Raw genomic sequence first — 12148 nt, forward strand, 5'->3', positions numbered from 1 at the left:
AAGGATAAAATTTCTACAAAACTGGTTTATAGAATTATGTGAAAAATATAAAGAAAACATGAAAATGGAAAAAATATTAGTAAAAAATTTGGCATGTTGCAAAAGTAGAATAGCACCCCAATTTGGCTGCACAGATAAATATTACAAAAAAGAAGGAAAGAAAAAGAAATTTAAATCAAAATATTCAAAGTATAAATATAGGAAACCAAGAAGAAGATATTATGTAAAAAATTATAAACATAAAAAACCATATAGGAAAAAGAAAAAACTAACAGAATGTACTTGCTATAATTGTGGAAAGCTAGGACACTTAGCCAAAGATTGTAAATTACCAAAAAACCCAAAGAAGAAACAAATTACCGAAATATTGATAGATAATGATAAATATACACAAGTAGAATATGTAGATTATGAATTAAGCAGTGAAGACAGCATATATGAGATATCAGAAAACGAGTTCTCTGAAAATGAAATAAACAAGGATATAGAAGAGTCAGATGAAGAAAATTATGACTGAAAAAGATATACAAATTATACAACAAGAAGAACACCAAGATGAACAATCTTCAGAACAAAAAATAATATTTGACGCTAATATATTTGAACAAATAAAAGGAAAAGAATTGGATCTAAGTATAGACAAAATATTAGAAGTACCAACAATAAAGAATTGGTTTAAAAGACAAAAAGAAGAATACTATGTAGTAAGCCAAAGAGAACATATAATAGATTGTAAATACATCAAAGGTAAAGCACAAATACCAATTTTAAATAAAAGACTACTAAATAAAGAAATACAAGATATAAAAGCAAAAAATCCAATAAAATATGTACACTTAGGAGGAACGGAGATCCTAATAAAAGCATGTTTTAGGGAAGGAATAGATACCCCTATAGAAATATACTTGGCAGATGATAGGATTGTACAACCTATAGAAAAGAGTATAATAAGTGCTGTAAGAGGTAACTTAATATACCAAAAATTTAAATTTATAGTAAGTGCTAACTATTCAGTAGCAGTAGATGATAAAAATATAGATAAATCATTAGTATTATACTGGAAAATGTCTGGAATAGAATTAGCACCAGGAAGTAAAATATTCACAGCAAGATGTAAAAATCTATATGTCTTAACAACAAAACATAAGATAACAGCTAAAAATAAAATAAATAAAATAAAAATAGAAAATCCATTCGAAAGAATAGTATCAGTTATAGACAACAATGATTACAGTTATACAGAAATAGACATGGATGAAGATTTAGAAATAGTAAAAGAAAGATTAAGCACATCAAAACGAATAAATAATGAAATGCCAGAAACATCATCAAGAAGTACATCAAGAAGTACATCAAAAAGAATAAATTATACCACTCCACAAAAATTAATAGAACAAAAAATAGAAGAAATAAACCCACATCATTATTATATAACAGGAATAATGGACCAAAGAAAATATTTAATACTAATAAATACAGGGCAGGAAGAGAATTATGTTATAAGAGAACTAATACCAGAACAAGAGATAGTAACAATAGAACAACAAAATTCAGAACTACCAAAAGCGTTAAGAAAAAACGAAGAAACAACTGAAAAGGAATTAATTATTGGAGGAATACCAATATTAATAAATTTTAAAATATATCAAGGAGATAAAAATATTACACTAGGGATAAAATGGTTAGAAAAAGTCAAACCATATAAATTAGAAGATAGGCAATTAACAATAAGTTATGAAAATAAGAAAATAATAATAAAAAGAACTTTGATATAATGCCAAAGATATACATACTTTCCAAAATAATAGTAGAAGGATATTATAATAGATATTATACACCTATGGTGGATACAGGAGCAGAAGCTAATATGTGTAGACATAATTGTTTACCAGAAAGTAAATGGGAAAAGCTAAAAACCCCCATAGTAGTAACAGGATTTAATAATGAAGGAAGTATGATAACATATAAAGCAAGAAATATAAAAATACAAATATGGGATAAAATATTAACCATAGAAGAAATATATAGTTACGAATTCACAAATAAAGATATATTATTAGGAATGCCATTTTTAGATAAATTATACCCACATATTATAACAAAAACACATTGGTGGTTTACTACCCCGTGTAAACAAAAATTAGGAGCAAAAAGAGTAAATAATAAAGTAAGAAAAACAACACCCTGGATTAAAGGAAGTGAAAAGATTACCCAAAAATTAGAAAATGTAATACAAAGTAACCATAATATAGAGATAATCATTTTCTCAATAAATAAGATAAAACCACTACAAGATAAACTAGAATTACTATATAATGATAATCCACTCCAAGGATGGGAAAAACATCAAACAAAAATAAAGATTGAACTAATAGATGAAAATAGCATAATAACACAAAAACCTTTAAAATACAATTTTAATGATTTAACAGAATTTAAAATGCATATAAAAGAATTATTAGATAATAACTACATACAAGAAAGTAATAGTAAACATACTAGCCCAACATTTATAGTAAATAAGCATAGTGAACAAAAAAGAGGAAAAAGCCGTATGGTTATAGATTATAGAAACTTAAATGCAAAAACAAAAACATATAATTATCCGATACCAAATAAAATACTGAAAATTAGACAAATACAAGGATATAACTATTTTAGTAAATTTGACTGTAAATCAGGATTTTACCATTTAAAACTAGAAGATGAATCTAAAAAGTTAACAGCATTCACAGTACCACAAGGATTTTACGAATGGAACGTATTACCTTTTGGATATAAAAATGCACCAGGTAGGTATCAACATTTTATGGATAATTACTTCAACCAATTAGAAAATTGTATAATATATATAGATGATATATTGCTATATTCTAGAACAGAGAACGAACATATAAAACTACTAGAAAAATTCATACACATTGTAGAAATATCAGGAATAAGTTTAAGTAAAAAGAAAGCAGAAGTAATGAAAAATCAAATAGAATTTTTAGGTATACAAATAGATAAAAACGGAATAAAAATGCAAACCCATGTAGTACAAAAAATAATTAACTTGAATGAAACACTTGATACAAAAAAGAAGTTACAATCATTTTTAGGATTGGTTAACCAAGTAAGAGAATATATTCCTAAATTAGCAGAAAACTTAAAACCATTACAGAAAAAATTAAAAAAGGACATAGAATATCATTTTGACGAAAAAGATAAAATACATATACAGAAGATAAAAAATATGTGTAAAAAATTACCAAAACTATATTTTCCAGATGAAAAGAAACAATTTACATATATTGTAGAAACTGATTCTAGTGATCACAGCTACGGAGGAGTTCTAAAATATAAATATGATAATGAAAAAATTGAACACCATTGTAGATATTATTCCGGATCATACACGGAACCACAATTAAAATGGGAAATAAATAGGAAAGAACTATTTGGATTATATAAATGTTTGTTAGCATTTGAGCCATATATTGTTTATAACAAATTTATAGTAAGAACAGATAATACACAAGTAAAATGGTGGATAACTCGGAAAGTACAGGATTCAGTAACTACAAAGGAAATAAGGAGACTTGTATTAAATATACAAAATTTTACATTTACAATTGAAGTAATACGGACTGACAAGAATGTTATTGCAGACTACCTATCAAGACAAAGGTACCCAAACAGATGAAAGCCAAGAATCAAAAGACATATTTACAATCCTTACTACTCTATCCTTACAGATGGAGAGTATGGGAAAAAGATTACAACAGCTAGAAAGTCAGCAGCATGACTATAAAAATGCGGAGCTAAGTCAATCGGAAGACTCTAAACTTCCAGAGGTAGAAGGAGACGTTGGGAAACTCCAAAAAACCCATAACACAGTTGCTTTATATACAGCTGCAGGTACAAGCAAACAAGTTAGCAAAAAGCCACATATCAATGTAAACCTAAATACCGTATTTGATAAGCCATTTACATCAAAAAAGCCAAGAGAAGCAATAGTTATAGCCCCACAAACTTCAACCTATGCTAATAGCCTACACCACAACAAAAAGGTATATAACCATATTACTCAAACATATATTGAGAATATATATAAAATCCAGACATTTCTGAACCTAAACCCTAGATCAACAACTACTACAGATCCAACACAAGATTATGTAACCCAAAAACTACAGGGATATAATAGGCTTATAGCCCAGCCAAAAACAAAAGCAAACCTAGTAAAAACATGTTACAACTACGGACTACTCAGCACAGTATATACCCATGACGGAGAAGAAATAATTGGAATACCAGAGCTATACAAAGCATTTGTCACCTTCAAGAGAATTACAAAAGGCAACCTATTCTTCATCAAATTCTATACAGCACCAGCGGAAATACTATATGATGAAATAAAACCCATAATACAGGTGATAAAAATAGGACTAACACGAGATATGATAATACCGGAAGAGATAGAGAAACAACCGGAGATACAGAAAATGGAGATACCAAGTTTCTATGCTAATAAAAGAATAATTGGTATAGCAACTATTATTCAAGAACTAGCTAACAATTATCTACAAGGAAATGCTATCTGGAGCTACTATTCCAGAGACCAATTGATGATATATGCCAACTCGAAGGAACTACGCCAAGGAGATATGGATGAAGTCCAGAAATGGATTTTATCATTATTAAAGCCAGAAATGCAACCAACTACCAGAGCATTGAAAAAAGAATTTATTTCAAACGAGTTATTAACAAGATACTGCAAACTAGTAGGACACAAATATCCAGACCACATATGTTCAAAGTGCAACGGAGATGATAACTATGTACCAGAAGTCCAACTAGAATGAAGGTATCAACAAGAAGACAAAAGAAGAAGACAGCTACTGGAAACATATAATGTAAAGTAAATAGTACTAGTCGCATTCATGAACAGTAAAGGTCGTTCATGAATAGTAAGAGTCATAAAGTAAATAGTATATGTCATAATCATGAACAGTAAAGGTCGTTCATGAATAGTAAGAGTCATAAAGTAAATAGTATATGTCATAATCATGAACAGTAAAGGTCGTTCATGAATAGTAGGAGTCATTTGTAAACAGTAAGAGTCGTTTTAATTTTCTTTATATAGAATGTAAATCTGAGGAAGGAGGACATCCTCAGACATCCTCACCCTTACCTTCTCTCTCTAATATTCTCTCTTATCTTCTCTCTTGTAAGAAATATCTGAGTTATTTACAAGTATCTAAAACAGCTATGGAGCATTCAAACGAGTTACAAAACCAGGTAAGTTTATTTATAATCATGTTTAACTAAACTCTTATATTCCTTATAATCTCTTGAATATCATAATTGTTTATCATGTTATAGTACTGTTATAAAGAACATCTTGAGAAAGTTTGCCTGTCTAATAATGCTGAGAGTAGTTAAGCCCAGACTATGCCATCCTAAAGTGGAAACCAGTAGGCAAGGAAGCCGTTTAGGGGAGTACACAGAGTTGAGGCGCTGTTAGGGTAAATGATTGAAGCATGAAAAACATGGTAGTGACCAGAAAAGATTGTTCAGTATAACTTATTAAAATATGATAAACTCTATGATAAACAAAGAGGTTAGAGGGAATATGTTTAGTAAACACATGATAAGGATAAATAATAAATCTAAATGAACAACCACACGTATTTATTAGAAGAAAATATTGACTACAAAATACTTATGTTATATATCTTTAAGAGACTTAATAATGATGTTAAAAGAAAAATTTACGATATTTTAGTTACTTTTGAAATAATATATGTAATGGAACAAGCATTTACAGAACTAATTGTATCACATGAAATAGATATATTAGATCTATATGAACTAGATTTATATTCAGACTAATGATCACATATCAAGTTAATAAAATCTTTTTATAAATGAAACATAACACTTTTCATTATATAAGATTCTATAATACCCAGAAATGGAAACTTCTTAAAAACCTCAGTAACATAAATAGAAAAATAGATTGTGTTAAATACAATATTAAAACCTGCAAAGATATTATTAGATATAATAAATTACGTAATAAAGCTTTATTAACTATAGAAAATGAAATTGAATTTTATGAAGATAAACTTGAAAGTTATCAACACAGAAAAGAAATAACACTGAGAAATATAGAAACCATGGATATATGTATCAACAGGTATACATCTCAGTATTAATATGAACAAATCAAAAATTGATAGTTACAAATATTTTAAGTACTGGTTAGAAATTCTAAAACATATAAATATGTCAAAAATAATATTAGAAAAAAATATAGAAGAATATCAAAAAACTAAAGATATTAAATACTTAGAATACACACTTGAAAATATAAAAGAAATTTCAAGGTTCCACAACTACATAAAAAAGATCCTATGAAAACTAAGATGAACTCAAACAACCCCCCCCAAATTGGTGCCTACGAGACCATTCAACTAAATCAGGGACCTCCCCGGGCAACCAATGGGTTGCTATAAACAAAGGACAAAAAAACATCGTTATGAGTCCAACTACATATGAAGGGAAAGCAACAATAAGGACTAGCAGAATAAAAGCTCCTTTCTCACATTAACAAAAAGGAAAAACGCCTTTTTACACTATTAGTCTCCCGGGAGGGAGAGCACATAAAACAAAAAAGAAGGCATACAAAAAAAGGGTGGCTCGTAGACTACTACTCGCCACTATCATCTTGACCACCATCGGGGACAATCAAAAGCGCTAGCCTTCCCTCCATCGCACGAGCCTCCTCCAAGTTGGCAGATAGCTCAAATCACATGGCCTCGAGTTCTTCTAGGAACTCTTTCTTCGTCTTCGCCTTGTCATGCTCGACAACTTGTGTTAGTTTCTATCCAGCCGCCAGGGATATGTCACGAACCATTGCATGCGCCGTAGTCGTATCCTCCCGATAAGCGGCAGCATCTCGCTCGGCCTCAAACTTAGCCGCAGCCAATGTAGCAATCTCCTTGCGGGTGTTCGAGAGAAGGCCTCGGGATGTCGCCAATTCCCCAGTTATAGTCTCGCTTTGCTCCTTCAGCTGGAGACCTTCGCTTCCAACTAACTAATCCACGAGCTGCTCTGCTCAACCTACAAGGAAAGGCGAGACGGTAAATATGTGAATAATAAAACACGTATGGATACGGAGTAAAAGGGGGCAGTTTTGAGCAAAGGTAGAATACCTTGTCACCAAGAGCGGCCTTCTCCTAAAGAGCCGCCTCCAATGAAGTTCGAAGCTCCCCCAACTCTTTATCTGCCCGGGCGCCACGAGCCTCCAAATCTTGAAATTTCGAAGCAATGTTATCGCGCTCCTTTTCCCATCTAGAAAGTTCGTCACAAAGCCGAAGGATGGCATGATCATATGCTTCTTTACACTGCAGCACGACGATAAAATTAAGAGAGATGACGAATGATGCCCGAAAACGAAAAGAAATATGCAAGGAAAAATTATCACCTGTTGCAGGGACTTCTCCGCCTCTTTAATGGCGCTAGAAATGTCGAGGTCAGTTCCGTCAGTTATGCCATCAAAAATTTTTGCAATAAAGCCTTCCCCTATGAAAGGAGTGCCAACTGTGGTGCCAATCATCCCCTCGGCATCCCTCATCTCTCCTGATGAGACTGGGAAGTTTTGAATAAAATTGTTCGCGTTGCCCATGTCTCCGAATAACAGTCCATGTCCTTGGAATGTCCTGAACCCTGACCCATCGGGACCAACGGTCCGGCTAGTAGAAGCCACATCAAATCCGGCCGCACAATTTGATGTCACATCGACATTCTTTTCAAGGACCCCCAGCTCTTTAGCCTTGTCGGACCTAGCCGTCCTAGACTTAGTAGCCTCCGATTGAGGCATGTGTAAATCCCTCACACTGGACCTCATCCTCCTCCTCAACGGACTTCTATCCTCGTCCTCCCCCTCAATATCGGGGTTCGACTCGGATGTTATGGCCGTGGTTTCATCAAGACAAGCAGTGGCCACCCTGTCTTTCCTTTTCTTGTTCATATTAGGACCCAAGGCCTCCGCTTCACCATTGGGGGTGGCCTCATCTGCATACTCTCCCCAAGTCCTGCACCAACACAATATACGCAACATGCCGCTGCTTAGAGTTCGGAAAGAAACACAAAAGGTAAAGCACGAGCAGCGACAAAGCCTCACCGTGATTCTTAGCCACCCAGTACTTCTTGGACATGACGGTCCATGACCAGAGACAATACGAGAACCTTGCATCCAAATGCTTGATCCATCCCACCAAGTCTAGGACCGCCTAAAGACGCCAAACGATAGTTGGAGAGAGCGCAAAAGGTTTATCATGACAAACAAAAGAATAATTGAGAAGTGGCTAAAGGGAAGGTCACTTACATTGATTGTTCCATCGCTTTGGAAAGGGCATCCTCCGGGTCGGGACGATATTCGAGGTCCTCACTCGACCGAACCTGCTCATCTATCCTCGGTCCTTCCCCTCATCAACGCTTGTGAAGAAAGATTTTTTGGACCGCCGTCGAAGCTTGATTAAGCCTCGATATAGTCGCGGGCAGTACAATCTGATCAGATGGCTTAGGGTAAAGACCTCACCTGTAACCCCTTCGGTAAAATGCCTGAGCATCAACACGATCCTCCAAAAGGATGGGTAGATTTGACCGAGGGTCACCTAATATTAAGCGCAGAAGTCAAGGTTAACTGGATCGATTTCCAAAGGAGGAGATTCGACAGATTTATCAGGACTCAAGATGATTGGATAAGTGTATATGTAGAGAAAGCCATCCTTGAAGTCGGTAATGTTGTCGCTGGGGTCAGGAATTTCTACCTCCACTGCCTTACTCCATCGGCAGTCCTCCTTCATTTTGTCTACATTGGTCACGACACTGACATATCGATATACGTGCTAACATCGACCCGGTGTAGACGAGGGAGTTTCTACGTCTAAATTATCCGACTTTTCAATATCGGGAGGGGTCCATTGCTCCAAAGTGGTAACCGATTTGCTTTCCCCTCAGACAATCAGGACGACGATGTAACATCATTCCGTCGAGGGACCGTCCTAGAAGTCCTGGCCATGAGAAATGGTAAAACCTTTCCGTAAAGAGAAGGAAAAATATAAAGCTACCCAATAGCGAAATTATGGTATACAAGCCTGAGGGAAAAATGAAGATGGGGAGTATCTACCAACTGGAGCATTTATAGGAACCGCTAGGGAAGTAGAAGAGACGAACCTACGACAGTTCAGGGATTTCTCGATTACCGTATTTGACGGTGGCCCTACACGGTTCACTGGGATATATCATTTAATGCTCTTTGACGGTTGATGTCATGGCAATAATAGCCTCGAGAGGACGATTCAACATCGTTTCCTATCACTTCATTCTAGGAAACGCGGAGACTATCTATGTATGGTGAAATCGAGGGAACACATCTCCTACCCTGGAGGTATATTCGGAATGTCGTGACAGCACCTTGAGGCTGTGGGATCATAATCGGTCTCCTTATCTCGAGGATCATCCATGGTCCCGCAGTGGCTCCGAGGTTGAAAGATCCGTCCGCGGCACAGCAAAGGTTACAAAGATGGGGGACTCCAGAGGAAAGCAGCTAGAATCAATAGGTCCTGGTGTCTTGTCTAGCCATCCCATCCCCGTATCATTACATTTAATGCCCTCTGTACCATGCCGGGTTCCCTCGCTTATATAAGAGGAGCCCATACCATCTTGTTAAGGCCTGATGTTGCTCCATTTCTCCAGAAGTGAAATAATATCTCTCTCTCTCTCTCTCTTTCTTTCTTAGTGGTTCATCCTCGCAGGCTCGAGACCTCCTTCGTGTTTGTTATTTTCTTACTTGTTCTTCAATGTATCATTTAGTATTGGCAATATAGAGCCTTGCTTAATCATACCTCTAAATGTTATCCCATCCTCGGCCATCCCCGATAGTCTGAGATCGATACCAACGCCGACCTCGAGGTCCTATCGACCATGTCCGAGCTCGGGCAGCAGGCCCCATTGGTTTGATTACTGCCTCGTATTAGCTCGCATTTTACCATTACACTTCGCGTTCTTAGCATTAACTACTTTGACAACTAGCTCAGGAATAGATCACGTATTTTTAGAGTCCCATTTACAACTTTAATTATTGTTACCATTTTCACGGTAAGCATATATGAAACTTAACGAAATAAGAGTTAAGGGTAGGGCAAAAATCAAACCGTTAGGCCAATTATCGGGGCCTCGAGCTCATCTATTCGGGGCCTCAGGGTCTATCCCCAAGCTCGACTACGATCTATCGAAGGCAGTTTCTATGCGACTAACGGTTATAATAAAATTAACGGGGGCTCTTTGTGGCAAATGATAAGCAATAAATGATGAACAAATATGAGTACAATAAATGAAACCAATAATATCAAGAGAATGTGTTACAGAGCAAATAGAATGTTCTTGTATATTTTGTGTGGAGTAAATGAAGCAACAACCCCTTACAAAGTGGCAAGGATCCCCTTTATATAGGAGGGGAATCCCATCATAATACAAAATGCATTGATTACAGAGACAAGAAAGGGGATGGACAACTAGCTGATGTCATGATGCGGGCTCAGACTAGCCTCAGTCTAACCTGACAGACTTTATCGACTATGGTTGCGCCTCTTGGGAACTCCCTCTTTTCCAATATAGTCGTTGGTCTACATTGCCCCGAGGCCGAGCCTCAACAACCCTCAAAGGTGAAACTCGACCCCAGTCTCGAGCCTTGGGAAGTATGTTTGCGAGTCATCATAATGACGAGGAAATTGGTTCCTCCAATTTCACCGTGCACATCTATATAATATCCCAAGGTTTCTTAGTACAAGTAATGATCCAAAAATATAAATTTACAAAGCTAGTTTGAAAATAAATACAACATCTATTTGAAATATATGTGAACAGAGTACAAATCCAAAGCTACCAAAGACAAGTGGTAACTATATCTGGAAAGAGATATATCTTCAATGCTAGCTTTTGTCATCCACAACAACTCAGCTTCATGATTTGCACGTAAGGTGCAGAAGTGTAGTATGAGTACAATAGACCAAATGTACTCAGTAAGTATTCTAACTAGCCTCGGTGAAGTAGTGACGAGGTCTTAGGACTCACTATATATGTTATATAACCTATATATATATATATATATATATATATATATAGCTCAATAACAAATTCGTGTACCTAGATACAGTAACAAAGTCCAAACACGAAATACAAGTACCACCAATAGTGCACATAGAGAAAATGTGCACAAGTCTCTTAATAATTCAACATGTAAGAAGATATGCTAACGATATAAAATAATCCGCCAAAAATTACATATGGAGGAGATATGCCTAGATAATGTTTCACTTCAACAACTCAGCTTATAGAGAAGATATGTGTCTAACATCATTAAATCATCAAAGCTTAGATACAGAGAAGATATGCATAACGTAACAAATAATCTTTCCACAGGTGCATATATAGAGGATATGCATGAAATAACAGAAAAATCCTTCAAGAGTTGCACATAGAGAAGTTATGCATGAAACATCAATTAATCCTTCAGCAAGTGCATAGAGAGAAGATGTGAATGATTACTCAATTAATCCTTCAACAATTGTATATAGAGAATTTACGCATGATTAAACAAATCCAGTCACACGTATTCTAACATAGAGAAGATATGTACCACGTCTCATCTCATCAAGTAAGGTAGCATATAAAGAAGATATGCATTAAGGCATCTATATATTCCAGAGCTAGCATATAGAGAAGATATGCAGTAAAATCATGTATATGTCCAAGGAGTTTTGAAATAGAGGAGAGATGCAATGTCAAACTAATGATCATTTTCCTATAAAAATGACAACCAAAAACCCAATAGTTTCTCACAAGCTACGTGTAACCCATCAACAGAGAAACGTGAGAGGGTTACCCTAGGTGTATGGATCCTTATCCACACGCTTCACAGATATCTCATGTGCTGCACAGGTAAGTCACATGCCAATGGTAGGCACGGACAAGTCACGTTCCATAATCATAATACTACACGAACACCTCATGTGCCAAATAACTCATCCTGCATGGACTGCTCAAATACTGCAAATCCAGACCATCACATAGAAGGCATATAAAAGAATATATG

This window comes from Nicotiana sylvestris, chromosome 2, assembly GCF_000393655.2.
Source record: "Nicotiana sylvestris chromosome 2, ASM39365v2, whole genome shotgun sequence".
In the NCBI taxonomy this organism is placed as follows: domain Eukaryota; kingdom Viridiplantae; phylum Streptophyta; class Magnoliopsida; order Solanales; family Solanaceae; genus Nicotiana; species Nicotiana sylvestris.